Source organism: Rhinatrema bivittatum, chromosome 3, assembly GCF_901001135.1.
Source record: "Rhinatrema bivittatum chromosome 3, aRhiBiv1.1, whole genome shotgun sequence".
NCBI classification, from domain to species: Eukaryota; Metazoa; Chordata; class Amphibia; order Gymnophiona; family Rhinatrematidae; genus Rhinatrema; species Rhinatrema bivittatum.
The window spans coordinates 138,894,973-138,902,989 of record NC_042617.1 but is presented as its reverse complement, the minus strand read 5'-3'; positions in this window follow the sequence as shown (position 1 = coordinate 138,902,989).

Below are 8,017 nucleotides of genomic sequence, written 5' to 3'. Positions count from 1 at the left end.
AGCCCTTTCAGCCTTCTCTGCCGTCCTCTGGAGGGGGCAGCCGGTGGGGGCAGCCGGCGGAAAAAGCGGCTTCCAGCAGCCCCGCCGGCGAAGATGGACGAACGCACGCCCGTAGTGCACGGGCGCTCAAGCCAATGAAAGCACATGGACGGGCGTGCATGCTAGACCAATGGCTAGAGCCAGAGAAGCGTATGCCATGACGTCATGCGCTTCGCTGGCTCTAGCCATTGGCTTGAGCGCCCAAATTGACGGGCGCTCAAGCCAATGAAAGCACATGAACGCACGTGCGTGACGTCACGGCGTACGCTTCGCTCGCTCTAGCCTGCGAAGCGTACGCTGTGACGTCATGCGCTTCGCTGGCTCTAGCCATTGGCTTGAGCGCCCAAATTGACGGGCGCTCAAGCCAATGAAAGCACATGAACGCACGAGCGTGACGTCACGGCGTACGTCACACACACCCATCCATGTGCTTTCATTGGCTTGAGCGCCCGTGCACTATGGGCGTGCGTTCGTCCGTCTTCGCTGGCGGGGCCACTGGAAGCCGCTTTCGCCGCCAGCTGCCCCTGCCGGCTACCCCTCCGGAGGATGGCAGAGAAGGCTGAAAGGGCTGAAAAAGAAACAAAAAGTAAGTTGGTTACACTTATTCACATATTTTACATGTCGAGTCGCTTCGGGAGGAGGGGATTTTAGGTTTTTAGGTTTTACATATTTTACATGTCGAGTCGCTTCGGGAGGAGGGGATTTTAGGTTTTTAGGTTTTACATATTTTACATGTCGAGTCGCTTCGGGAGGAGGGGATTTTAGGTTTTTAGGTTTTCTTTGCTTAAAGTTGGGATCCACTTCCTGGTGCCTGTCATTTCAAATGTCATTTGAAATGACAGGTACCAGCGCACCCAGGATACTGTATAGGCGGTGTATAAAGCGCCTATACAGTAAAATGGGTTGCGCGGGCCTAACGCTTCACGGACGCTTCTTGGACGTGGCTTGCATTTGCAAGCTATTTAAATACAATATCGAGCGGTAGGTGAGCCGGACTGTATATGCGGCAACCGCGGGTGCACCCGGGACTAACGCAGCTCTTCCTACCGCTCCTTACTGTATCGGCCTGTTAGTTACCTGATAGTTCTTAGGTAAAATACTGAATGGGGATTGGCCCCTTAGTAGATATTTCCATTAAGCATGTGCAGAGGCAACATTTTTGTTTTGGTTCATCCATTCATTCTATAGGTTACCTCCCTTCATTTGGTCCTAATAAATGAAAACCTTTTTTTTTTTTTGTTTATTTGGTCTATTTGTTTTTCATTGAGGTTAACCCATGATGTCCCAAATTTTTAAAGAGGCTATCCTCTAAATAGGGCACTGGGACATTATGGGTTAATGGGGGAATCAATCCCTAAGCACCATTGATTTAAATGGAAAATAAAAAATGGGCCAAGGCTGGGGCTCAGCCTAGATGATCAGTCCAGGGCCAGGCCCTGAGGCAGAGTCTTGGAACTAAGGCCTATGCTTGGTACAGGGCACCAATCTGTGGCTTGGCCCAAGGCTAGGTCCCAGAAACATGAACTAGGTCCAGTATGGGACCCAGCCTGAGGACTGATCCTGGTGCCAAAGCCTAGGCTCGGTACTAGGGCTTGGCCTGATGCTCGGTCCCATTACCAAAGTTGTCAGCCATGTTAATTTGCTACAGCTCCTTGAAAAGTGGTAGTCTGAAATGGGAGCATTGAGACCCTATTGCAGGTCCTGATAATCCCGCATTAGATTTAAAGGTCTGACCTACATTTTAAAAAGTGCGCAAAAGTGTAAAAATTGTCAGGGGATCAAACCTGATCTCCCTTCAACCTGGGGCCACCACTCGAGACAGTCTCAACATCCAAACCCCATAAATATAAGTACAAGTTCAGATGACGACACAGTTCACCTCCCCCACAAGTAAAATGCAAACATTTACAGGCATAAAGGTTCTCCGACTCCCCTTTTCCATATAACACAGGATTGGTAGGTCCCATCCCCCTGGTAATATAACCACCAAATGTCAGGTTGACGTCATTTTGGAAAATGACACCAGCAAGGACCAGGGCTAGGAAGTGGCCGGGCCTCTTCCAAAGTAGGCTTTCTTATTTTTGAGGTAAGGGGGTGTGGGAGGGGGTGTGGGGGGCCAAGGAGGGTGTTCTCACTTGAACACAAAGATTATTACAACTTGGAGGGTCCGGGAGAGGCACCACTATATACCAACAAGGTGACCTTACAGCTCTGTTTGTATGAAAAGGGGGATGGGTTAGGGGCTTAGGCCCATATTTTTTTGCATTTTATCTTGGGGGGGGGGGGAGGGGAGGCTCTGTCATCGTGCAAACTTATATTTTTGGAGTTAGGATGTTGGGGCTGCCTCAAGTGATGGCCTCTGGCTGAAGGGGTCAAGCTTGATCCCCGCACAATTTATACACTTTTGGGCACTGTTTTTTAGATATAGGTCTGACCTTTAAAGTGATCACGGTCCCATGCTTTCAGAGCTGACATCGCATTTAAAGGGATGATGCCACATTGTTTTCCATCACTGTGTTTTGCCACAAGATAAAACAATGTGGCAATATAGCCACAATATTATTTTCAGAGGAGGGGCCCACTGTCGCTACTGTGGCCCCAATAATAATGGGATCTCCCATGAAAAAACATTATGGCTTGAATCCAGGTGTAAGTTTCTACCTAAGGCAATAGAGGGTAAAGTGACTTCCTAAGTCACAAGGAGCACAGTGGGATTTGAACCTAGGCCTTGGTGATAGGCTGGGACCCAGCATTGACCTAGTCTTAGGCCTCGGCAATGGGACTCAGCCTAGGTCTAGGCTTGGTTTTGGGTCCCAGCTTCAAGCCAGGCCCTAGCATTGGACCTTGGCCTTGGTGCTGAGCCTAGGCTTTAAGGACAGAACCAGATCTCGGATTGAGCTTTGGTGCTGGGTCCAGGCCTCAAGCTAGATCCCAGCACTGGACCTAAGCCTTGAGCCATGCACTGGCACCATGCTTAGGCCTCAACAATGGGACCAGATCTCAGATGTGACCCTAGTACTGGGCCTAGGCCTTGGTGCTAGGCCTAAGCCTTGGTGCCAGGACTAAGCCTTAGGCTGAGCCCTGTTGCTGGGATTAGAACTCAGGTGGACCCTGGTAATGGGACTAGATCTCAGCGCTGGGACCAGGCCTTGGGTCAGACCCCAGCAGCAGGCTTAGGCTTCAGTGCTGGGACCAGACCTCAGGCAGGACCCCAGCATTGGGCCTAAGTGTTGTGACTGGACCCAGTCTCGGGCCAGTCCTCGGAGATGGGACTAGGCCAAGGCTGGTTCCTCCAGAGTCACTTTTTTAAAAAATGCATAAACACGAAAATCCCCAAAATTTGTGGTTATTTTTGTAAGAGACTATTTTTGGTTCCTTTCATTCAGAATGAACCAAAATTGGCCACATTCATTGCATTTTACACATTAGTTTTAAATGAATGCACATCGTTAGTACCTATGAACTCATCAACAAAGTAAAAGTATATTTGCACTTTCGCTTTGAAATTTGCCTTGGGATATTTGCATCTAGTAACACAGTATCACAGTTAATGACAATGGAGAAAGACCCAAATGATATATCTAGTCTGCCCAACAATTTGCTTAGGGAAATAACTGCCACTCAATGCAGGCTACCCCAATGCCTTCTATTAAAAGTAATAACTGCTGTTTCATGCAGATTCTCCCATACAGAAATGCACTTATGTTCTGCTTTTCGACGCTTCAAGATGGATTACATTCAGGTGTAGGTATTTCCCTGTCTCCAGAGGGCTTACTATCTAATAGCTAGATTCATCAAAAAGTGTTAATAATGCATTGATAACAAAAAGGGGCATGTTTATGGCAATTTTTGAGAGAGAAAGAGAGAGAACCTATCTACAAGGCCCTCACAGTAGTTAAGTATTTATATCTCTATAATTTTGTACTATGTTATCTCACCCTAGCTAGATGGTGCCCTGTTATAGAGTTCATCAAGCTAGGGTGAGATAACTGTTGCATCCGTCGGTCTCAGACGGCTTAGACCCTTGTGCCTCACCTTTTTCTTTGCTCTCCCTGCTAGCCTTGGGAAGATGGCTATTGCCGCGTCTGCAAGCCACATTCTCCGGCGTCCCCCGAACGGCTATGGCAAAGCCTCACACCATGTTTCTCCTAAGGGTCTCCTAGGGTGTGCACGCGCACCCCACCAATGTCTTTTTCCACGTCCTGGCAGGAACCTCGGGGGCGTCCCCCTCGAGTGACGTCACACCATCCGGGTATTTAGCCTTCGTTTGTTTGCTAGCTCTTTGAGTTAGGAAGGATTGGATTTGTCCAGTCTAAGCTACTCTGCCACTTCCGTGCTGCCGCTGGAAGCCCTCTCTGCCCTTTGGGGTATTCTCTAACCTGGGTACCCGCTCCTCAGGGGCCCTTTGCTTTCTTTCAGGTGCCTTACTGGGATCAGGTACTTGCTCCTCGAGGGCCTGCTCTCCCTGCCTCGGTGCCTGTAACCATCAACTTCTGATGTTGTTCCTGAGTCTTCCTTCCTTGGAGTTTTATATCATGACCCCTAGTTTTACAACTTTCTTTCCATTAGAAAAGGTATTATTATTGTGCATGATTAATTCCTTTGAAGTATTTGAAAGTGTGCATCATATCTCCTCTGTTTCTCCTCTCCTCCATGGTATATATATATATTGATCCTCCAGTCTCCTCTTTTAAGTCTTCTGGTGCAACCATATTTTGATTACCTTTCTCTGGACTGCTTCCATCCTATTCTCATCTTTTATGAAATAGTCTCCAGAACTGAACACAGTACTTTAGGTGAGGCCTCTCCAATGATCTGTATAGGGGTATTATCACCTCCTTTGTCCTACAGGTTATACCTCGTTCTATGCAGCCCTTTGACCTTAGCCATCGTCTTGTCACATTGCTTTGCTACCTTCCATAATACCTAAGCCAGGCACCAGGAAAGAAGTGCACAGCTGAACCAGAAACCAGAGGCTTGAGCCACACAATCTGGAGTAAAAGCCTGCAGGCCAAAGAGCAACAAAAAATGTTACTCTTCTTCTCTATCATTATACTCAATTGCTAGCCATCAAAGCTGTTCATTTGGGATCTGACATGTGAGGTGCCTGGGATCCCATAGTTCTGTGACTCCAGAGCTTTAGTAAGGTGATCACCAAATCAACATTCAATTATAGATTGCCACCAGACCCAAAATAGACTTTCATAGGAAAATATGGGATAACATTTCTTTCTTTCCTTTATATTGGACTTACATGTTGTTTGGAAAAGCAATCCAGCTTTACATATCCTGCAATACCAATCTACATGTATACAGTATCTTCCATTTTGGATAGTGTGGCAAGACTGTCTTTTGTTTTGACCTACTCCTTTTGTTTTGACCTGATGAGGGGCATATAGCTTTTGAAAATACATCAAGAAAAAGGACAATTTTCAAAGTCATTTATGCATTAATGATTTACCTGCCTAGACTGGTTATCTGAAAATTACCGTCCCTCAATACTCCACAATGCATTTACTTTAGCAATATTTATAGGAAGCATTCCCGAGGGTGGATTTTGGGTAAGGGGTCTGGGTCAGCCAGATAGCTTGTCGCATGTATTTAGTGGGATAAATATCCCACTGAATATATTAGCCTAAAGTTATCCAGTTACATGTAGCCAGATAACATAAAACCTAACTGGCTATATCTGAATGTAGATGGGTAGGTTATTTAGTTATCTGGCTTTGTATGGCCAGATAACATGCTACTTAACCAGATATCTTTATAATAGCTAAGTAGTCCTGACATAACAAAAAAGAAAAGGACTTGTGGGCCAATCCCTTCCTCCCCCTAAAACTTAATACAAATGACCTGTCATACCGTGCTGTACTTACCCCCAAACTTGTTTAAAATGTAGAGAAGTGCCAACAAGAGGGATGAGGTCATGCATGGTTGGGGCTCCTGAGTCTCCGGTATAAAATCCTTCAGCATCCTAAACACTCCTGCACATCGAGCTCAATTGATGTCCCGGGATGTGCCCTCTAAATCCTTGCCTCCTGTGAGCAGAAAAGCCAGGTAAAACACGAAAAGCAGGTGCAAAATTGATAGCTGGCAACAGGGAACAGGCTGAAGAGCAGGCCTAAGATGAAGAATGGCCTGCTGTCATTACACCCATAGATAACTCAAAACAGCTTGAAACTCTGCTCGAGTCTTTCACTTCAAAGCTTACTGCAATGATTAATTGGGAGCTGGCAGTGATTGTAGGAAAAGTGACTGAATTAGTAACCTTGGTGCAGAACAATTCAGCACGCATCAAGGTAGTAGAGACCTGGAGAGAGAACCTTGAGATGTTCCTGACAAAGGCCAGACATAAAGTCGAATCTATGGAATGGCGGTTTACTGAAGTGATTGAGAAAATTGACAACTTGGAGAATCGGAGTCACCACCATAATATTCATTTGGTGGACTTCTCAGAGGATGAAGAGGGTTCAGAGCTGCTTGTGTGTTTTGAATGATGGCTTCCGGAGCTGCTGGGACTGACTGTAAATGGCGGGTGTATTAAGCTGGAAATAGCTCATCATGCACTCACATTGGTGCTGGGCCCAGGCGGACAACCATGCATGATCATTATGAAAGCACATAGTTTCCTGAAATCGGGTTCACAACCTTGATGCAGTGAGAGCAAAGGGGAAGATCCTTTATAAAAATTGGAAGGTGATGTTTTTTTAAAATTTTCAGTGCCCGTGCAAAAGAAACTTGCTGGGTAGGCCAAAATTTAAAAAGTGCTGCAACAAAAAGGCCTTCCTTATTCCCACCACAAAATTGTCATCAATAACAAACCAAAGATCTTCGATACTCCTGCGGAGGTGCAATGGTACTTCAACCAAGTTAGAAAGGCATTTCCAGTGCAGAGAAGGAGAGATGCTGCTGCCTCTGCAGAGGTCTCCTTGCCTGCATGTGACTGAGTGAGTGTGTTTCATTGCCGGGGCCAGAAGCGACAAATTGCCGAAGCAAAAACAGGCATGTTTAGTAAGCATGGCTGTGATCTCCCTGGGTATTTTTTTCTTTGCTTCTTTTCTGGCTGGGGAGGCCTGATGGATGTTGGTATCAGGGACTGGGATTGTAAGGTGGGTAAAAGGGGAACCAGAGGGAGGGAGGGTATGCTTAGACAATATTGGACATAGGTTTCCATGGTCCATGATCTTCTTATCATGGGGGACTCATGTGGGATTAGTGGTGTGGCTTTGTGGAGTGAAGCACCTTTTGCATCATACACATATGGCGGACAGTGGATCTGATGAACCTAGGCATGGTCTGAGGAGGAAATGTGTGGCTCGAGCAGAGGAACTGTGATCCTCCCCACTGAAGTGATCAAAATACATGGAACTTTATGTTTGGTATTGTGGCTCACCGTTGCCTGAATACTGTTCTATTAATGCATCTGCAGCAGCCATCATATGTGACTATGTGCTTGCCACGATATTTGATTTTTGTCTCTTCCTGAGAATGACTGCATCAGCCAGAATGTTACTATGGGAATCACTGTTCCAGTTCTCTTATTTTTGTCTCCTGTCTTTCTTCTTTGGGGGGGACTCCACTGTAATTGGACAGTGTGAAATGGGTTGAGGGGGATGGGGAGAGCAGGAGGGTATAGGTGATAGGGAGAACTGGGAAGGGATAGGGGGTTGGGTTAGGAAGCCCATGTTGGGAGCTCAAGGGAGGGATGTGAAGGGATGGGATACAGATGGTGGGAAAGGGAGGAGAGGGGAGAAGGATAGACAGAGGAGAGGGTATGGTTGGATTGATGTGGCACATCTTTGGCCCCAAGGATGCTTCTGCTGGAGAATGGTGCTGCTATACAGGGAGAAAGAGAAGGTGGGGAGAGTTGCAGGGGGTATGGAAGGGTAGTGATAAATAGGAAGGAGCAAGGTGAGATTGTTGGGGACGGCACTTGGGGAGTTGTGAGGGGATGTTTATTGGGTGTAGGGATTATGTT